General features: G+C 48.1%; 1 protein-coding gene across 3 annotated transcripts in view; it reads right to left on the bottom strand.

Annotated features, from left to right (window-relative positions):
* LOC144168984 (monocarboxylate transporter 14-like) overlaps positions 1–19,538 on the bottom strand; it is a 195,763-nt gene that overhangs the window by 152,984 nt on the left and 23,241 nt on the right. Inside the window, exon 1 of one of the 3 annotated variants that reach the window (XM_077697985.1) lies at positions 13,768–14,196. The exons of the other annotated variants lie outside the window; for them this stretch is intronic. The gene's annotated coding sequence lies outside the window, so the exon portion shown is untranslated. Of the gene's footprint in view, positions 1–13,767; positions 14,197–19,538 lie in introns of those variants that run through there. 3 annotated transcript variants of the gene reach the window in all.

Below are 19,538 nucleotides of genomic sequence, written 5' to 3'. Positions count from 1 at the left end.
TATTTGTTGTTTCTGTAGTTGTAGGCACATCTCGAGGCTCCTCTTCGTCCTCATGGTCAGCTGCGTCGTCCACAGCTACCTGAACGATGGAGGCGTCAGGAGCATTTCAGTAACAAGAACATCGGCCTCGTACAGTGTAAATTTGCCGTTCACGACCGCGTTCGGCACGTTGGGAGCTGAGCGTTAGAGCAGAGACCTTCCGTCTGTAGCGGACTTTGCCATGTGTCCTCTCTGCAACATTTCGAGACATTCACAGCACTCGAAAAGAACGTTTCGAGATAAAGGAGGAGAGAGAGAGAGAGAGAGAGAGAGAGAGAGAGAGAGAGAGAGAGAGAGAGAGAGAGAGAGAGAGAGAGAGAGAGAGAGAGAGAGAGAGAGAGAGAGAGAGAGAGAGAGAACTCTTTAATGTGGGCTTGAGAGGTCAGCTCTGCTAGCGGCAGTGCTTGCTACGCCAGATGGGGATGATTACAATGCAGGGAAGTGAATGTGAGAGATCGGGAAAGCAGCAATAGAGAGAAAAAAAGGTAAATAAAAATGGCACGCAGTATAGGGCAAGGAAAAAACTCGACATAAAGTTAAGGAAAAGAAAAGAAAAATTGAGCGAATGGAGCCCAGGAAGCGGAGAGCGCCTAACAAGAAAAAGGAGTCAAAGCGTACACAACGACGCAAACGCGTACAGACGTAGCCATGCGCACAATGGAAGAACTACAAAGTTTTTGTCTAGTCCTGAATCACGCAAAAAACAGAGAAGAATTTTTGTCCCTAAATATGAGTCATTGTTGTTGTCCCAGGGTCCAAGAAAGTGACACAACTGAAGGCTTGCTCCGCGTCGAACACGAGACAGGCAGCTCGCCGCTGTAACTCGCGCAGCGGAAAATCGCGCGCATATACACAAACAAGTGCTCGCTGGTCTCGCGCACAGCGCACGTGGGGCACAGTGGTGAATCCACCCACCCTATTTTGAACTTGAAGCTTCGGGTGTAAGCCACGTTGAGACGCAAACGATGCAGTACACGTTCAGACGCTTTGCTTAGGTCGTGTGGAACACGGAATTTACAGAGAGATTCAATTCCATGTAGAGGTGGATATCCGCTGCGAGGGTGCTGCCACTTCAACATTTGCTCTCTCCAACCAGTTCGATAGATAAGGGCACAACCATCCTCTCGAGAGAAAGGAAGCTGTGTCGTGTTACGCAGAGAGTGGCCGGCGCTGGCGGCTGCTTCAGATATTATATTTCCTTCTATTCCCGAATGACCAGGAAGCCATTGAAGCACAATGTAATGGCCCGCGCGCACACCGCTGTGTGAATTTCACTGATTTCACACACAAGCTGACTGCAGTGGTTGGACAGCCTTCTTAGAGCTTGCAGAGCACCCCGTGAGTCTAAGAAGATCACCCATCGTCGAGCTTGATGTGCACCAATGAAATGAAGGGCAGCCCTTACAGCCGCTAGCTCAGTAGCGGTGGATGATGTTTTATGGCTCAGTTTTTTCCTGATTGTGCACTGGACCGACGGAATGCACACGCCAATGGCAGACGATTCTTCGGTCACTGAGCCATCCGCATAAACGTGGGTGTGGCTTGCGTACGCGGTAAATAAATACTCAAGTGTGAAAAACTTCAGTGCAGGTGCGGGCATGGACGACTTTTTGCTTATTCCGGGAATTGTCGTTATTATATTCCATGGTGCAAGTATCCACAGTGGCAATGCTGGCTTCACAGGTCGCTGGAAATTTGCTGGAAGCAAGTCTTTTACATGGGATGCAGTGGTGGCTGCCAGATGATGCGCATGGCACCGAGTGACGTGGCGTAGGGACGTTCGAAGGCACTCTTGATGTTGAAGCACTGACGCAGAGAGGCACCGAGCTTCCCGCAGTGAGATAAAGGAGGGCAAATACATGGCGCCTATGCAAGGTAAAGTCACGGAATAATAAAGTTTCTCCTTGACCGATCTTGCGAGGTATCCGAGTTTCCCGTCCTCTGGTAGTGCGCCGGTAGTCCAAACTTGCTTTACCATAGGAGTGTATGTAAAAAAAAAAAAACGAATACTAATCGAGTCTCCAAGATACCCCTGTTAATCTGAGGCAAGTAATCGCACAGACCTCTACTTATGCATTCGCAAGCGGTGCTAGAACATAAGTAGCATGACGTGAGATCGCTGGGAAGCCTCTATTGCAGTGACAAATTATATCGCACGATAGTCACTGATAATATTTTTAAAACAACTGAGGCGATGCCACTTCGCCTACTGCCACGAGGGGTTTAGAACAAGGGCTACGACAGGAACTGTAATGTTAATTTTCGGAATTAATTACACCTGTTAGCTGAAAAATAAACATTATTTACCACCCGAACTTTCATTATCCTAAGCATATTACATTTCAGTGTCGTAACTTTAGCGCTTTGTAACTTAATAATGCCCTCATATGCCGATTCAACCGATATTTTATCCTCGAGTGCACAACGAAACTTGAGTTTTCCCTAGACGAAATCACAGGTACTCAGGTAAAACATGAGATCAAACTTCCTGTACCTCCGTCTACTCACTGTGCCGACTCCTCCGGGCATTCCTGCCCCTGCCATCTTGGAAGCGGTTCGCGACAGTCCGAAGCGGTCAAAGGCGCTCTCACATCGGCGCCGACTCATTTTAGCTTCCGGTTTCGGTGTCGTCGTTGTATTCCATCAATTACTCATCGCGACGGGATCCAGAAAGTGAATATCGAGGGATCAGTGCATACCGGCGAGCCGCATTTGCTTCGCAACGTTTGAACGGCCAGCTCTGAAAGCTCTTACAAGTTGTTTTTCGATGGAAGGTTCAGTGTAAATGCAGAAAAAAGAAGTGCAAGGAATGTTTCCTGCAAAGGAGGACTCCACGTTTCCTTTCAAAACCAATGATTTTATTTTGTTTAAAATAAATATAACATAAATAAAATGATTTTTAAAAGCAATTGTTTTAGCGAGCGGCTCACTGAAAGTGTTCAAATTAAATTGAAGACGACTCAGCGAGCACAATGGAACGTAAGGTGATAGGTGTAACATTAAGGGAGAAGAAGAGAGCGGAGTGTGTCAGGGAACAAACGCTTGTTAAGGACATATTAGTAGAAATTACGAAGAAGAACTTGGCGGGGGTAGGGCATGTAATGCGAAGGCAAGATAACCGTTGGTCAATAAGGGCAACAGAGTGGATCCCTAGAGAAGGCTAGCGTGACAGGGGGAGGCAAAAAGTTAGGTGGGCAGATGAGAGCAAGAACTTTGCGGGGATAGATTGGTCGCAGTTTGCAGAGGACCGGGATAACTGGAGATTAATGGGAGAGGCCTTTCTATGCAGTGGACGTAGATAGGATGATGATGATTATTATTATGATGATGATGATGATGATGATTATGATGATTTTATTAATTTGCACTTGGTGCCACAGTAATGAGCAGGTGACGAGGCAAAGCTGGGCAAGCTGGGAATAATTCTAAAAAAGTGATCAGACGTACGTACCGAAAGGATTATCGAAATCCGTATTGTTTGTCTTCACACGCGTGTTCATGAAACATTATATATTTCGCGAATAGTGTATAGGTGGCATGTGGAAGCGTGACCCGCCGCGGTGGCTCAGTGGCTAAGGCGTTGCGCTGCTGAGCACAAGGTCGCGGGTTCGATTCCCGGCCGCGGCGGCCGCTTTTCTGATGGAGGCGAAAAGCTAAAACGCCCGTGTGTACGAGATTTCGGCGCACGATAAAGATCCCCAGGCGGTCAAAATTAATCCGGAGCCCTCCACTACGGCGCGCCTCATCGCCTGCGTTGCGTCGGCGCGTTAAACCCTACAATCCATCCAATCCATGTGGAAGCGTGAACCACTCACTACGAAGTTCGTATACTGCTACAGGTATAGACGTCGAATTGAAGTTCGGAAATTAAGGCTTGCTCTGAAGACTTCGGTTAACCCCTCTTGTACACATTTCTGAAAAAAATATAAAATTGATTCTAATTACAATCAAATGATTAACAAAGAAATTAAACGCTCCTACAAATTACGCCTTGTGTGAAAAACGCAACCATACAGGAATGTCATCGTTTTGCATCTCAGTACTATTTTCAGAATTTAATTCGGCAACCTAAATGCACACGAAGCATGGTGAGCTTGTTCTTCACACCCTCCGTAGCAGTCGTTCTTCAAAGTGTATTCCCGTGGTTGTGCTGCCTTTACTCTACGAGGGGTTCGAGTAAGCTGTGGAGAGCTTGTCGGTCCAGCGTGATGGATTTGCTCCTGCTACGTACGAAAGCTTTCCCATATTTATCTACAAAGCATCGCTCTGTTTCTTTCCGCTCACTGTGAGTGCAAGTTAAGACTGTGTGCGTACCGTTTTTTAAACAACGCTATAGCCTCGATATGCCAAGTCAACGCTAGAATTTAGGTCTGTCTTCGTCTTCATCACCCCGCAATCAGCCACAAAAAAAAAAAAAAAAAACCCTGGCCATCTTCACTAACGTGAAATCTGAGGAGGGGAGAGACATGCAGTTTAGAAGTGTATTCTTGGCGCCTTGGCATTTTTGCCCACGGAGATGAAACCGGTAGGAGTAGAGGTGTACAGCTTGGCTGTAAATGTCTCTTTCAAGAACGAAGCTCTCTAGCGCGAAGCGTAAACGAGTGTCCCGGTGTTTTTTAATACGCGTTACGAAGCGCACCAGAACGATGCGTAAACGAGTCTCTCGGTGTTTTTTTTTTTAGCGCGTTACGTTCTAGCGCGACGCGTAAACGACTTTCCCTGTGTTTTAGTACCGTGACTACATGAGACAACGATTACAACGACGACGGACGACGGCAGGCCACGCCAGCAGCCCCAGCCCCTAACGGGCTTCGCCCCTAAATGTTCAATTCTGTATAGAACCACGCACATTCTACCACATGGTGTGCTAGTGCCGCCACACACCATCCCCAAATCCAAATCCCTTATTTGAGCAGTGGGAGGGTCGGTTCACCAGTTCCAACCCGGATCAACAACATCCGGTAGACCGGGCGAGACAGGCCGCCAAGGCCTAGGGCTACAAGGGAGGTCCCAAACCTGGCCGTCAACCCATCCACATTGACTGCTCTATTAAACGTTTATTCCTCCCCCTCCAGCCACTGCTTCTTCTCGCTGGTACGGCGCTGACTCGCTGGTACGCCACTGTGACCCAGCAGCGGGCCGCGAGTGATCCACAAGTGAGTCACTCATATACCTGACTCACGTGTGGGTCACTCGCCGTGCACTAGTGTGCCGCTGTTGGGTCACTGTTGAGCAGCTGCAGCAAAGCCACTGGGGAACGGCGCACATAGGCACACGCATCGTTCAGCGATTAAACGGGAGGAAGAAGCGCGAACAATGGAAGGAAGACTTGGGAGACACAACTGTGTTTGTGTCTATAAATGCAAAGGGGCCCCGCTTTGTCGCCCTTAATTGCCACAGCCTTCTGTATGAAGTGGATTTCGCTCCATTCGCTGCCGTCGACACGACAGTCTGACACGACAGTTCGTCGTCGGTACGAAGTTTTGGCGGTTTATCCAAGACTTACACCAATGTCTCAACTCGGTGTCTATGGGTACGCGACGTAGCATAAACATGCAACCTACAACATTTTCGCCACTCTGCGCGTCATGCGCACATGCTGCCGGCATTTTTTTTTTGGGGGGGGGGGGGGTGCTCCCACGTCCGCGCAATGCTGCCGAAACGAAGTGAGGGCCTTGAGAGACATCGAAGAATGGGCTATAACAGCTGAAAGTTCTTGAAAACCTTAGCGCTATAAACGCTCTTGAACTACGCAGTGGAGCACACGGCGCCGAGCGATTGCAGCCCAGTGCGCGCAGGTAACGCTGGTCCGCCAGAACCAGAAGGCGTGCGGGCCGCCGAGAGAACTGGTTTGCGATTATATTCCTACTTTAACGGATGCGTATGGAAAATTAATTCATACGTGCCGTTTTTCGTGCTTTTTCCTCACGTTCAAGCATGCTCCAACCAGCTCACTTGCCTCCTGTTCTTCCACCGGGTCTACCACCCCTACGCCTTGCCCACGATTCCGAGGGCGTTGTAGTAGATCACTGGTGTTCACTGAGGCAATTGGCTGATTGATTGTAGGGTTTAACGCACCGACGCAATGCAGGCGATGAGGCGCGCCGTAGTGGAGGGCTCCGGATTAATTTTGACCACCCGTGGATCTTTAACGTGCGCCTAAATCTCGTACCCACGGGCGTTTTTGCTGTTCGCCTCCATCAGGCAAGCGGCCGCCGCGGCCGAGAATCGAACACGCGTCCTCGTGTGAGCTGCACAACGCCCACTGAGCCACCGCGGGGGGTGTGTTCACTGAAGCAGCAAGCTTGAAGTTTAATCCAAATTGCCGAATAGTTTGCGAAAGTGGAAATGGACATCTGCTTTTCATCGAGAGGCCGTGTCCCAGTGAAAGAATAGGGAATTTGGGTGGCCGCGAAAGAGACAACACCGGGTTTTCATGTCGTTTCTAGCAGGACAAGTATATACGCGGCTACTTTTTTTCCAAGAACAATGGATGAAAAATGGGGTTCCACTTCAATTCCAGGCCCCCGAGAGCATTCTCACGGAATCCACTGAGCACTTATCTTTTTTTTTTCCTTTCCGCCGGAGCTTCTCGATGAAAAAAAAAAAATGCTCTTGCCGCATAGCAGGTAATTTTTAGTACGATCCACCCAAATTCTGCCTCAAAGTTGTTTTTTTCTGCTGCACATCATGTACTCAGGAAAGCCTCGCACACGCCATGCGGTCATAATTCGGGCTTGTCGTGCAGCGAATTGTTGGGAAGTACGCCGCGGGTTTACGTCTCCTGCGCTGCACCCCGGTGCTCCCTTCACTTATTCAATCGCAGGAACAGTCCCCCAAGCAGTCGTGGTTGAAAACCACAAGTAGAATATCAGTGTGCCTAGCTAGAAGCAAAAAATAAGCAACGCTAGAGACGAAAAAAAAAACCGTGGGTACCAGCTGGCTATGACGGTGGTACACGATAATTTTGACCGCCTACACAGTAATTTTGAACGTGCGCCGAAATGGAAGAAAGGGACGCAAGAACGAGGTTGCAGCAAAATAGTCTGAGTATATCACCAGGAAAAGCCATAATGCTTTCTGAACAGTTGAGCCCAAAGGACAGACAGGGAGTGAAAAAAGGGGCACAAAGACTAGCGACACAAAATCGCTAGACAAGGAAACGGCGCAAAGCCTGTAGAAATTGCGCTAGAAAAGGAGCAAAGAAAAGGTGTCCCTTTTTTTCAGTCCCTGTCGCTGAATTTTTTCCTCTCAACTGCTCAGAACAGTGGAATACCGACTAGGCCAATCGTTCCCGTTGCTAAGTACTTTTTTCTTTCAAAGCAAGTAAGCAGACATAAGTGCTCGAGAAATTTCCCTACGTGTGCGCGTGTCGTCACCCTGCATGGGTCGCTTGGCCGTGAACTCAGTTACGAACTAGTATATTACCCAAATGCACAACACGCACCGGCCACCAGACAAGGCTGTTTTTTTTACATGACGTCATCGCCACTGGAGTTCCAAATAAGCGTTAGATCAAACTACGACCATGCTTCGGAAGCCTTCAGCCACGCAGTCATGACGGTATAACAGGAACGTAGTCCGCATTTCAGCAACGTTTTACAACTCTCACTGATAGTTTCTTCACACAGTCTGCGAATTCTTAGTGTTGTGACTTCCTCGTATTCACCCCTTCTAGCAGACGACGCTGATCATCATCATTTTCAGCATGCTCTTCACGAATTGCCGCATGCTCTCGTGGCTGCGTCGGCTCGCGCCACTTCTTTCTCCTAGATTCCATTAAAGCCTCATCCTCTTCCCTCCCAAGTACTGACCGAGCCATTAAAGGCATTCCTCCTTCTCCTCCTCATCCTCTTCAGGCGTGTCGCTCCTCTTCCTGAGCATCGCGCCGCAGTTGAAGGACCTAGAGGTCCAACACCTAGCATTATTCAGCATAAACTGAATGCTAAGTCGGGTGGTATTTATTTTTCTCTAGTTCATGTTTCTCTTCTTTTTTTTTATTTGTTCATTTACCCCAAGGGTCCTGCCGCACAAGCAGTGAGCCCGGGTCCTGCACTGGAACTTTGCGCTCGGCAACCGAGCGCCTCGATCGATGGCAGCAGCGGTGGGCTCGCTCATCCTTGACCTAGAAAGCGGTCGCCCCAGGGGCCGGGGGTCGGAGGAACGGGATGCCGTAAACGTGCCGCCGCTCGAGAGGCGCGCACACCGGGCGGTCTCTGATTTGCACCGCTTGTTGAGACCGTGGGGGACGGGCTCGCTTTTTCTTAGGTGATTCGGGTGAAAAAGGAAAAGGAAGTGCACTGGGGATATTATTGAGCCCAACGGGGGCTCACCTGCATACAACACAGTGCGGTATGGGGGGGGGGGGGGGGGAGGAGGAGGGGGATATAAAGATTAGAGAGGTTGCGCCATTGAGCTTGCGCCATTGGCCATGGACGCTTTTGCTCCTCCGCGCTCTGGCCGCCTCTCCCGCTAAACACGTCTTCCCCGGGAACACGAAAGAAACGAAAAGACCGCTGGCGGGTGTCTCTGTGATGATAGCCTAAACTGCGCTGGCTTCCTCCGAAAAAGAGACTACAGCTATGAACAAACGAAATACCAACACGAAAATGTGAACCATAACAGGAAAAATTGAAAAAAATCACGGGCCATCTCGACTAACGTGAAACCTGGGGAGGAACGAAGCATGCAATGCATAAGTGCATTCTTTGCGCCTTGGCGCTTTTGCCTACGGAGATGAAACCGTGGGGAGTTGAGGTATACACCTTTGATGTAAGTCTCGTATCTTTGAAATACGAAGCGTTGTAGCGCGAGGCGTCGCAAAAAGAGTGTCCCGGTGTTTTAGTACCGTAATACTACGGCGACATGAGACGACGACGACATGAGAAGCGGACAGCCCGAGCCCCCTTGGGGCTTCGCCCTAAAATCCTGTTCGTTGAGGTCCACTAATGGCGCGCTGTTGGATTATTTGGAAAGCCACAATTCCCAACTATGTTTTTGTAACTAAGCCACGTGTCATTTTGACTTTCATTGAAAGAAATCGCGCTATTTGTGTGTTTTCGTTCATATTGTGACGTACGCGTTTTATTTGTCCGTGACTACGCCTTAGTCCAAATAGCATGTAGCGGTGTGTCGGCCCGTGAGGAAAACAAGCTCGCTTTCGCAGCGAGTCAAGAGGCCACAGACCGGCGACTTTCACATCACCCCAGTCATAACAAAAATGCTACTAAAAAGGTAGTAACCGGTTGTATTTACTAACTCCTTACGACCTGTACTACCCCCAGAATGGTACGTAGGTCCTGCCAAGATACGAAACCTAAATGCAACCGTTACTACTCTAGACCGTGCCCTTAGTAATTGCTGCTTGTTTGGTAGCAACATTAACTCATAGTAACATAATTCTATTAATTATTGAACATAAAAACCGCAGCACTTTCCCCGCTCCAAATAGCGATTAAAACGTTTTTTTTCAAATCCACATGCTAACTTGTATATGCTCACATTGCAATGCATATTTCGAAAATTATCGTTAAAATATTGAATTTTTGCGACCAGCCCACTGACTTTACCAGAGGACTTTCCGCTGCTGGCTATAAAACCAAGAAGAACAAATGTGTTTCTAAGGTAACTAAGTTATACTCGCTCTCCACGTGAATCCCGTTGGTTTTCTTTGCTGTGTTTATTTGTTGTGTAAGTGTGATATGGGCCTCTTGAATGTGTCTATGTCTCTTAGCCGATCCACATTGTCACGCGTAGCTTTTTACTAGGTAATGCATGGCCAGTTAGTAAAAGCACAAAATATTTAGTGCATGCTGTGACAAGTAACTGATTAGTGTTCTGTTAGTAGGTGTCATGACCATTTTTTTTTTAGAGTGCCCGGTTTCATGGCGTGGACGCGCCGGTGCTTTATCTCCAAACGCTTCAAGAAATCGGCAGACGACGCTCGAATCACGTGCGCATGTCGTGGTGACAGACGTGCGACCCCGATCTCGCGCCGCTTTACGTCCAGGAGGACCGAAAACGCCACAGCAGGAAGACGTCTTGTAGTCAGCAGGAAGGCGTCTTGTAGGGCTAATGGTGCGACATTTACAGACGTCCCTTTATTGGGACACATAAAAGCGAAAATTTTCAGCTTCTGTCCTGAGGCTTTGCAAGTGTTTTGAAGGGGGGATAGGCTCAGGATAACCGCTCATGATGATGACAACGATGATGATGATGATTTTTTGTTCTTTTTTTAAGGTTACATATACCTGTCCCAAAAGTTGAATTTTCCAGCTGCTGATATTTTATGCGCTCCAACATTTCGCTTTTTTTTTCATTTTGCGGTTCTAGAAACCGGGAATGATTTTTTTCTTTAAGGTCCACCCTGCTTTTCGTACTGAGCCTGTAATAAAACATTACTTTTATGTAACATCCTTTTCTATGCTAGCTAGTTACGGAAACAGTCCTCGTATCCCCTGCAAGGCACTCGAAATGCACTTGCAAGCGCGCGATACAATCGACGTCAAGAATTAAATTTGGGTAAGGAATTCATTTCTTCTGGTTTACAGGATAATTAAACACTAATAGTAGTAGTTATGTCCCAGTTTTGAAGTTATGAGAGAAGGGGATAAACATGGCGAATGGGCAATTAAAAAACTGTTCGCCCTGGTAGAAAGTACTTGTGTTCTGTATGCTCACTTAGTTGTACTATGCTTCGCTCTTTAGACCACATAAACCACTCTTCTTAGCAATGCCTAATGATGTCGAGAGCAGGGGGCCAAGCCAGTTCTGTTTGACAAAAGAGGGGCTGGAGAACCCCCTCCCCCCCGCCCCCTGTGACCCTCACCTCCCGAAGACTGTCTGTCAGGATGCTACAGCACCGAGCCTATATGCACAAGGCCGTTCTAAACTACTAATACTGCCACCATCACTTGCACCATGGTTATCATCACATACTTTTTCTAAAAAGAGAATGGATACCGTATTTGCACGATTTTAACGAGCACCTTTTTTTCGCTAAAAGTACCCTTAAAATTTGCGCGCGCGTTACAATCGGACTAAAAATCGAAATAGGCTTGCTTGCTTTATTGATTACGGGGTTTAATGCGCGGAAACTTCACAGGTTATGAAGCGCGCCGTAATGGAGGGCTCCGGATTAATTTTGACCACTTGGAGATCTTTAACGTGCGCGGCAATCTGGAACACCGAAATCGGCTTTCAGCGTTCCCCTTTCCTGTTTTGTTGCCAGCCGGAGCTGGATAAGCAAGTTTGTCGCACAAGGAATTTTCATGCCACAGTTGCGTGCGTGAAATAAAATGTCGGCCAGGTACATGGTGTCATGTCTGTTACATCTGCGCTGTAGAATCGGCCTCAAATTATTTTTCTTTTTCGAATTTTCGTGAGAAAACTTGGATTGCGCGTTTCAGCTAGGGGCGCGTTAGAATCGTACAAGTACATTAACGGGGGACACACCTGTTAGTATTTCTATGGGACTCACTGCTTCATGACCCGCGGACTTAAAAACCATCGTTCACCAATACGAAAAGCGTTACAAATATATATGAATGTTCACAACAGCCTAGTTTGCCTATTTTAGAGGCATGTCACTTCTGTACTGAAATAAAAAAATAAAACCCTTGCTTGCTAGACAGCTAGCGCCATCTAGTGAAAAGTGGATAAACCAAAATGTGTTTCTTGTTTAATTTGGGATGAGAAGAAGGTTATGATCGAGCCTGTTTCCTCCGCCGTTGCGTGGGCGCCGTTGTGCGGCGTCCACACCCCCACTGCGCATGCCTCGCCAGGCACCGCTGATGATGATTGTGGCAGGATGCCCCTAGGGATTGGCCAACCAAAGAATCTATCACGAGATAGCTTCGCGTTCAACCACCGTCGTCATCTTCCCGTAGGGAACCCTGAGTAGTATGCGAGGCATTCCTCCTCTCCTCTGCGACGCTCCTCTCCTCTCCGGCATTCCTCCTCTCCTCTACGAAGCTCCTCTCCTCTCCAGGATTGCGCAACAAATGGCAACACCTGCGGCCCCACGCGAGAATAATGTGAAGCAGCTTAGGGTTAGAGACGCGACGGTAGCCGCTGCATACTCCTTTGGGGGCGCCAGTGTAGCTCCGCGGTATAAATTACGCGTGCACGCGCTCCGCTCCCCTCATTCTCCTCCCGCAACGCCGCGATCGAACTGAAAACTAATGGCAACTTGAGTCGACCCCATGGCTGCTTCACATACTACTCAGGGTTCCCCTACGGGAACATGGTGAAATTTTTTATCCCAGTAAAGAAGGGATATATTTCTAAACGAAGCAAACTAGGCCGTTAAAAATATTTCTATGAATTTGTAAACAGTTCGTATTGGTACACGATGCTTTTTAAACCCGTGGGTCATGGTCAGTCCTCCTCAAGCCATGGTAGCGTAATCCATGGTAGCGTAATCATGTGTAAGGCATTGCGGTGCACACAAAAGGGTGGGTGAGGTGGTTCGGGGAAGCGCAACATGTGTTTTTTGTAGATTTACAAGGCAAACCGATGTGCGTACAAGATTAAAAACAACGTAGCCGTTTGGAATACCCCGCTCTGGTTCAGCTTCCAAGTGGGAAAAGAAATTATTAATCCTTGCTTACAAACTCGTCTGTTTAAAAACTGCTTACAAACTGTTTACAAATTCACCCCGCAGTATGTCGCCTGCTCAACCAAACAGCTAACTAAAAAACAGATATAAAATGCCAGACTTATTTCAAACCGCCTGCTTACGTATCAAAAAGGGGAGGCAATAGCAAGAAGCTCAGGGAAATTCATTTCCGAACCTCGCTTTTTAAATCTTCTTTTTTCCGCGCACAATTGGCTATTGGAATAGGCTGCCGGAAAACGTTGCGCATGTAGTGTTTGATTTGACACCGCTCTAAAGCGTTATCCGCGTGGCGACGTTGAAAACAGTGTTACTTGAATTCCCGTGATCTTGTTCCTGTCTATTTTTTCTATCGCATTATTGCTGCTGCGTAGTGCTGCTCATTGCAATATTTGATGCCCGCTGTGACTCGTCTCATAGGATGGCCGTCTTTTTCTCATTTTGCCTTTTGACTTGCATTCCTTTTTCTATATTGCAATGCAAGTTAACGACGACGCTCATTAACCTTGTCGAGCTGTCGGCGAAGCTCGTCTACGACGCTGCTTCAATCCCTAATTAAGGACTGTCTGAATGCATGTCTTGTGTTTCTCGGCAACGGTGCCGGAAAACCGCCCTTTATGGCCACCGTCTGACGCCGACTCTAATTGGCCAGACTATAATGAATGCCTCCCTCGCGAATGTCTCGGCACCGATTGAATGGCGGGGGCAAATGCTTCAATGCGACTCCAGCGATCGGAACGAAAAGACGCCTCGCTCACTGACGGCGTCTAAACACGAAGGAAGTTTTGAGGTGAACAAGAGCAATTCAGTGCCATAAATTGAAGTTGTCTCCGAGAGGTGGCGGCGTAACTCCAAATTACTGAATGTAACTAAAATATGCCAGACTTCTGTTGCATTCATCTAAAAGTAACTCATACAGGTTTAAAACGCCTTCTATGTTCAAAACAAGACCTCTCGCGGCACTGTCCTTTAACATGCGTACGGGCGTCTGGACGCGGCGGGTGTTGGGGATTCTGTCCCTTGCGAGAATATAGCCCGCAAGAGCGGCGTTCCAGAGCATGGGGTAGTCACGCCGCGGGAAGACTTTAGAAATAAATAACAGTGATGCTCACCGGATGGGTGCCAGACTGTGCCAGAAAATGCGAAGTAGCAGTCTTCTACCAGGGAAATGGCAGCCAGTCCGTACGTTCGCGAACAGGTGGCATGCAGAAACGCGTTGTCGACCACTTCTAAAGCGAGAGTATCACTCTTGCGACGCAGCTATGACGCCCTGCTCTTCAAGAGGTGCTGTGCGAACGACCGACCCAGCAACGGCACTCTGCCTGATACTGCATTAGGTGAGAAAAGGCGTTGGCAATGCGTCGACACTCTCCAGCAGCCTTATCGCACACGCCGTGAATCGGAACACGTACCGCTAAAGACGCCTCTATACTACGACTTCATAAAGCATACTAGAAAAGTATTACCAGCTTGTGGATGGGTACTATATACGTTTCCACTCAGCCTTAGTGCACTCGGGCTTTGTTGAGAACTTACTAACAGCCCTCACTGCTTCAATCTTTCGAGGATACTTTAATACAGCTCGGAATAAGAGCCACGTAAGCGGTCTTGCGTTCGAAGAAAGAGAGGGTTGAAGCCGCCGCTCGGCTTTCAAAGGACGCGCCGAAGGTGCGTACACCCACGTGGAGCGCTTCATATCGCCGTGTATAAGTATTCATCGATAAGCGGCTGCGTCTTCCCACGTGAGAGGGGCGCTCCTTAATGCCTAATCCACGTTATCGCAGGCCCACCCCGTATCATACCGTGGCCTGCGTAAAGGAGCCTAATCTAATCGCTGTTCCCGTCGATGACAGTCAGGAGCCCCTCTGACTGATATTGCGAGACAGCTGTGCCGATATCGTGAGGCCGAAACGCGGTGGAGTTATCGGAGTACTCTTCATGGATGAATACTTCCTACAGCTAGTGTCGAGTGTGAGGGGCCGGTTATCAGAAGCTGAGCACGACGAAATGTTAGCGGTACTGGGGTATGGAGAACGCGTTTGTGCGATACTTATTCGCCAACAAGCAAGGAGTTTTGGACGGTTCCGTGACGGGAAAAAATTATAAGCACGAATGAAGTAGCATGCAGGCAACGACGTGTGGCCAAATAGGGCATCCCTTGTGGCACACACCTGCATTACCCTCCAAGCCGAATGAGTATCCTCTACAGGAGTGTCGCTTCATTAAACAAGATAGTTTAACAAAGGACTATGTTTGAAACACAATTGAGAGTTGGGCGAGTTGGTGATACATTCCGGGAATAAGCGCGAAAAACGACGACACGTGTTCTTTTCTTCGTGTCGTCGTTTTTCGCGCTTATTTCCAAAAGGTGACAAATATCAAGAAATTTATAGCGTTCCCTGCATGGCGCTGTTATATAGAGAAGAAGACGGACGAAGGCGAACACATTCTTCCGCCTTCGTCAAGCTCCGCTGTGTTCGCGGCTGCCCAGACACGAATTTGATGCTTACTTTTGGGGGCTTGTGATGTATACTTATGCCACGTGACTAGAACAGCCACACGCCCCTTTTTACTTAAGGAATGTTGATTTGTCTTGTCTTGAAAAATGTAAAAGCTGTAAAAAATTTGAACTCGATTACGTAATTATTTAGTTTTTCGGCGAGTAGGCTAATCGTTACTGTATCATTACAAAATGACATTTCTTTCGCTGTGTCATGGAGCAACGGTTTCCTCCATGCGCCTACTACACAGCCGCACCATTAAACTCAATGGCATAATCCCCTAATGTCATTCCCTTTGAATACCATTACATTTTCCACGTGGCATGTGTATTAAATGCCCTCCTTAGCTGGTGACAAAAAAGAAAACGTGCACGCAGGGCCAACGAATAACAATGAAGTTCTGGTGAGTCATTACTAGAGACCGGAAGCTTAGGCAAAATGCGTATTTTTTTCTTGGGTCCGTATCAAGTCTATCTGACATATCCCCGATTTTGAATGTTATGCTTCATTTTCACGCCGTATATTCGCCTAGGCATTAGGTGTCAACCAGCCCCTTGCTTTTCCTTCTGGATCTCACTGCACGCACCGGGTTGTCGATCTTCTTCATATCGTGGAACTCCGCCTTCCTTCAAACTAAATTAACTGTCTCGTACCTTGTTGCCACAAATCATAGGACGTAGCGGCGATCTTGTGCGTACCAACACCGAGTATGCGTGCTTGTAGCAACGAAATATTGAATAGGGTTTTCATTTAACCCGATGGTCACGAAGAGAATTTCCGCGGAGAAAAGGGAGAAATAAATAATTTGGAACAGATCCGCTCAACAGAAACCTCTGTCATTGTGGCCAGCGCTGGTGGAACGACCGAGCTGCTTAGCAAAATGCCCGAGCCCCAGAACAGCCCTGAAGGTTAACAATGTCCCTGCTTTGTAAATTAGGAACGTTGGTTTCACAGCTACAGGAAACAAACCGTACCAAACAAGGTTCGAAGATGCTTCTTAACAACGAAAGTCTGCCACGTGCATGCACCGAAGCAGCGCTCCTACGAAACGAATGCAGATCACAGAGTAAAAGATGCCCATCATCGGGGCCCTTTAATTAGAGCACCACGTGCGCATTTCTAATAGGTATTTTGTAATAGGCATATAAAAGATGTGCCCTTATAATAGACACGAACACAAAAAAGTGCCCACGGGCGCGAAATTAATCCCAAAAAGAAGCTCCTCGGATTTTATCAGACACTGTTTATATGCGGATAAAATTACTCCGCTAGGTCGTCACCTGAACAACATGTATCCGAGAATTAAAATGTGTCGAACCCATATCGAAGCAACACACAGAACACTTTATACGTTGTTCTTGGATAAAGAAATAAGGGGTTTGTTTTGCCTCCGAAATTATGCCTAACCTTTCAGCACTTGAGCCTAAAGAGGCTATTACTAGACAAATAGCGCCCAGCATATATAAACGGGCGGTCGTAACGTTTCATTCGTCCCTTGGTTGAGATCCCTGATAAAAATTCCCCCGCATTTCCCCGAGGGGGAGAATGTGAAAGTGCGCATGCACGGTTGTCGGCCCGCTTGCGGCGCTTGCGCTCGGCCCCCGCAGCCCACCGCCTCGCCGCCTTCTCTTCCATCTCTTCCATCGGGTTTGTAGTATCACGTGTACACCACGCAGTTATCAAGCCGCTATAACGCCGCTGAGTCGCCAACGCACGCCGCTGACGACGTAGTTTGAATGCGTTAAAGATATAAGGCGCGTCACTAACACTGATATCAGCGTCGCGTCCGTGGCTTGGTCGGTAGAGCGTCGCGCTGCGGCCGCAAAGTCCTCGGATCGAAACCTGGCGCCGGATGCTGTTTCTTTTTTAAATATAGAGGAGCACTGCGGACGCCGCCGCCGCCGCCGGCGGTGGATGGTTTGGTGTCGCTAATAAAGTAATACACTTTATTAGCGACCCCAAACCATCCACCGCCGGCGGCGGCGGCGGCGTCCGCAGTGCTCCTCTATATTTAAAAAAGGATGGTTTGGGGTCGCTAATAAAGTGCGAATGCACTTTATTAGCGACCCCAAACCATCCACCGCCGGCGGCGGCGGCGGCGTCCGCAGTGCTCCTCTATATTTAAAAAAGAAACAGCATCCGGCGCCAGGTTTCGATCCGAGGACTTTGCGGCCGCAGCGCGACGCTCTACCGACCAAGCCACGGACGCGACGGTGATATCGGTGTTAGTGACGCGCCTTATATCTTTAACGCATTCAAACTACGTCGTCAGCGGCGTGCGTTGGCGACTCAGCGGCGTTATAGCGGCTTGATAACTGCGTGGTGTACACGTGATACTACAAACCCGATGGAAGAGATGGAAGAGAAGGCGGCGAGGCGGTGGGCTGCGGGGGCCGAGCGCAAGCGCCGCAAGCGGGCCGACAACCGTGCATTCGCACTTTCACATTCTCCCCCTCGGGGAAATGCGGGGAATTTTTTTAAATATATAGGAGCACTGCGGACGCCGCCGCCGCCGCCGCCGCCGCCGCCGCCGGCGGTGGATGGTTTGGGGTCGCTTATAAAGTGCATTCGCACTTAAAAAAAGGAGGCGCTTCTTTATGTATGTGTGGAACGCTGTTGGCGTGTTTAGTGTGCTTCAATTTGTGTGGTGTTTCATTTAACCATCAGGCGAGTAATGTGGCAATCATTATTGCTGGCTGTATACCTTCTGTCAGAGTTAGTATACACCAGTTGAAAAACTCCCTTTTAGAGTGCGGGCGGTGAGGGCCCCTGCTTCGTTCAGGATGCGGGGCAAGAGCACTGGCGCTCTACCTAGCGGACAAAAACTGGACTTTGCTAAACATTTACTAAAAAGCACAACTTAATAAATAAGCCTTTCTTTTTCAAATTGGAAGTCATAAATTAGACAATTTCTGCTTATATTTCCACGTTTTTTTCTTTTATAACCTGCGGCAGCAGCCGCACGCTCTTCAGTACTAGTTCAACTTTATGCCTGCAGATGACAGGCTCGTCAACTTTTTCCGTGCAACTGAGAGACATGGAAGGCGGCCCTGGTCAGCTCGTCAGTTCATGATCAACGCTCACTGATTGAGAGGGCGACGGCGGGAGCCATTGCGTCTGGAGCCAGGACGTCGGGTTCAACCTTTCAACTCTCTTTTTCTCCCCATTCCACTCCTTCTTTCACTCTCTAATAAGCGTTTTTCCATCCATACATCCCCATGCTTTCCCCTGTTCGCTCTCAGCCCAGGGGGTCCAACCGCGGCCAGGCTTTTCACACTAGGGGCCTATGAAGGGTCCCGCTACTGGTGTGTATTGAGTAACTCTGGCTTCTGTAGCTTCACTCGACGCTGATGTGGCTCTCTATACGCACTTGTACGTTCCCTCCGCGCTCAAGCCAGTTCGCATTTGCACGAAAGGAGGGCGCTGCTATCCTTGATACCGCAATTTCGCGAAAATGTTTCCTTGAGCTGTTTATGCACCACGGGAGGAAGAAAGTGCATGCGAATAGGAGCTTCAATTTTAGCTTCGGCCGTGACATTCAAAGCCGCTTGTCTGCAGGGGACCGCGCGGGTCTTTGATGCCATGGTAACCGGGATGCCCTTCCATGGTTTAACGGAGCGCTGCTCCGTTTTACTCTGATGCAAGAGCCGGCGCCAATGATTTAGAATCGCTCTTTTTTTTTTAACCTGATGGTCTCAACAGTATATCGTCCATTTTTATCTCTGACCGGTATAGTTCCGCTTAATAATAAAAACAAAAAATCAGATAACACATAAGCACTTCTTATAAGTATTAAGTCAATCAATCCATCCATCAATCAATCAATCAATCAATCAATCAATCAATCAATCAATCAATCAATCAATCTTTTAATTTTAACAACATCTGTGTTGGGGACCGTGAACAACATCCGTGGGGACCGTGAACAAAAAGCTGCCAAGCTTGCTTGACAGGATCCACGGCCCCGTGTAAAAGGCAACCGGCAGAAGCGGCTTGCTGCCACCATAAGCATGCACATACTTTAAAACATGCGAAGTTAAAATACATCGATATTAAAACACAAATCCCATCGCCAGAAGATATGCGTACGCGTAGCAACAAACTATAACAACAACAAGACGAAGCAAAACGTCACCCCAGTTGTCTAAGATAAAAGAAGAAAAAAAATGAATTCATAATTTCATAATTCATAATTTCCATACAGACCTTTGCATTATAAGCTCTGTATTTCTACCTTGTTTTTTTCTTCTCTCAAGTGAATGCTGTACGTGCTGGTAATGAAGAAATCATTTGTATATTTTTTTTCGACTGTCTGTAACGTTTTCATCAGTTGCCACTTGCTTCCACTGATAGAAGGCGCCAACGGGCCACTAAGGCCTCTT

This window comes from Haemaphysalis longicornis, unplaced genomic scaffold (assembly GCF_048455015.1).
Source record: "Haemaphysalis longicornis isolate Haplotype H1 unplaced genomic scaffold, Haemaphysalis longicornis Haplotype H1 scaffold_2, whole genome shotgun sequence".
NCBI lineage: Eukaryota > Metazoa > Arthropoda > Arachnida > Ixodida > Ixodidae > Haemaphysalis > Haemaphysalis longicornis.
This window is presented reverse-complemented; position numbering and strand designations above follow the sequence as displayed.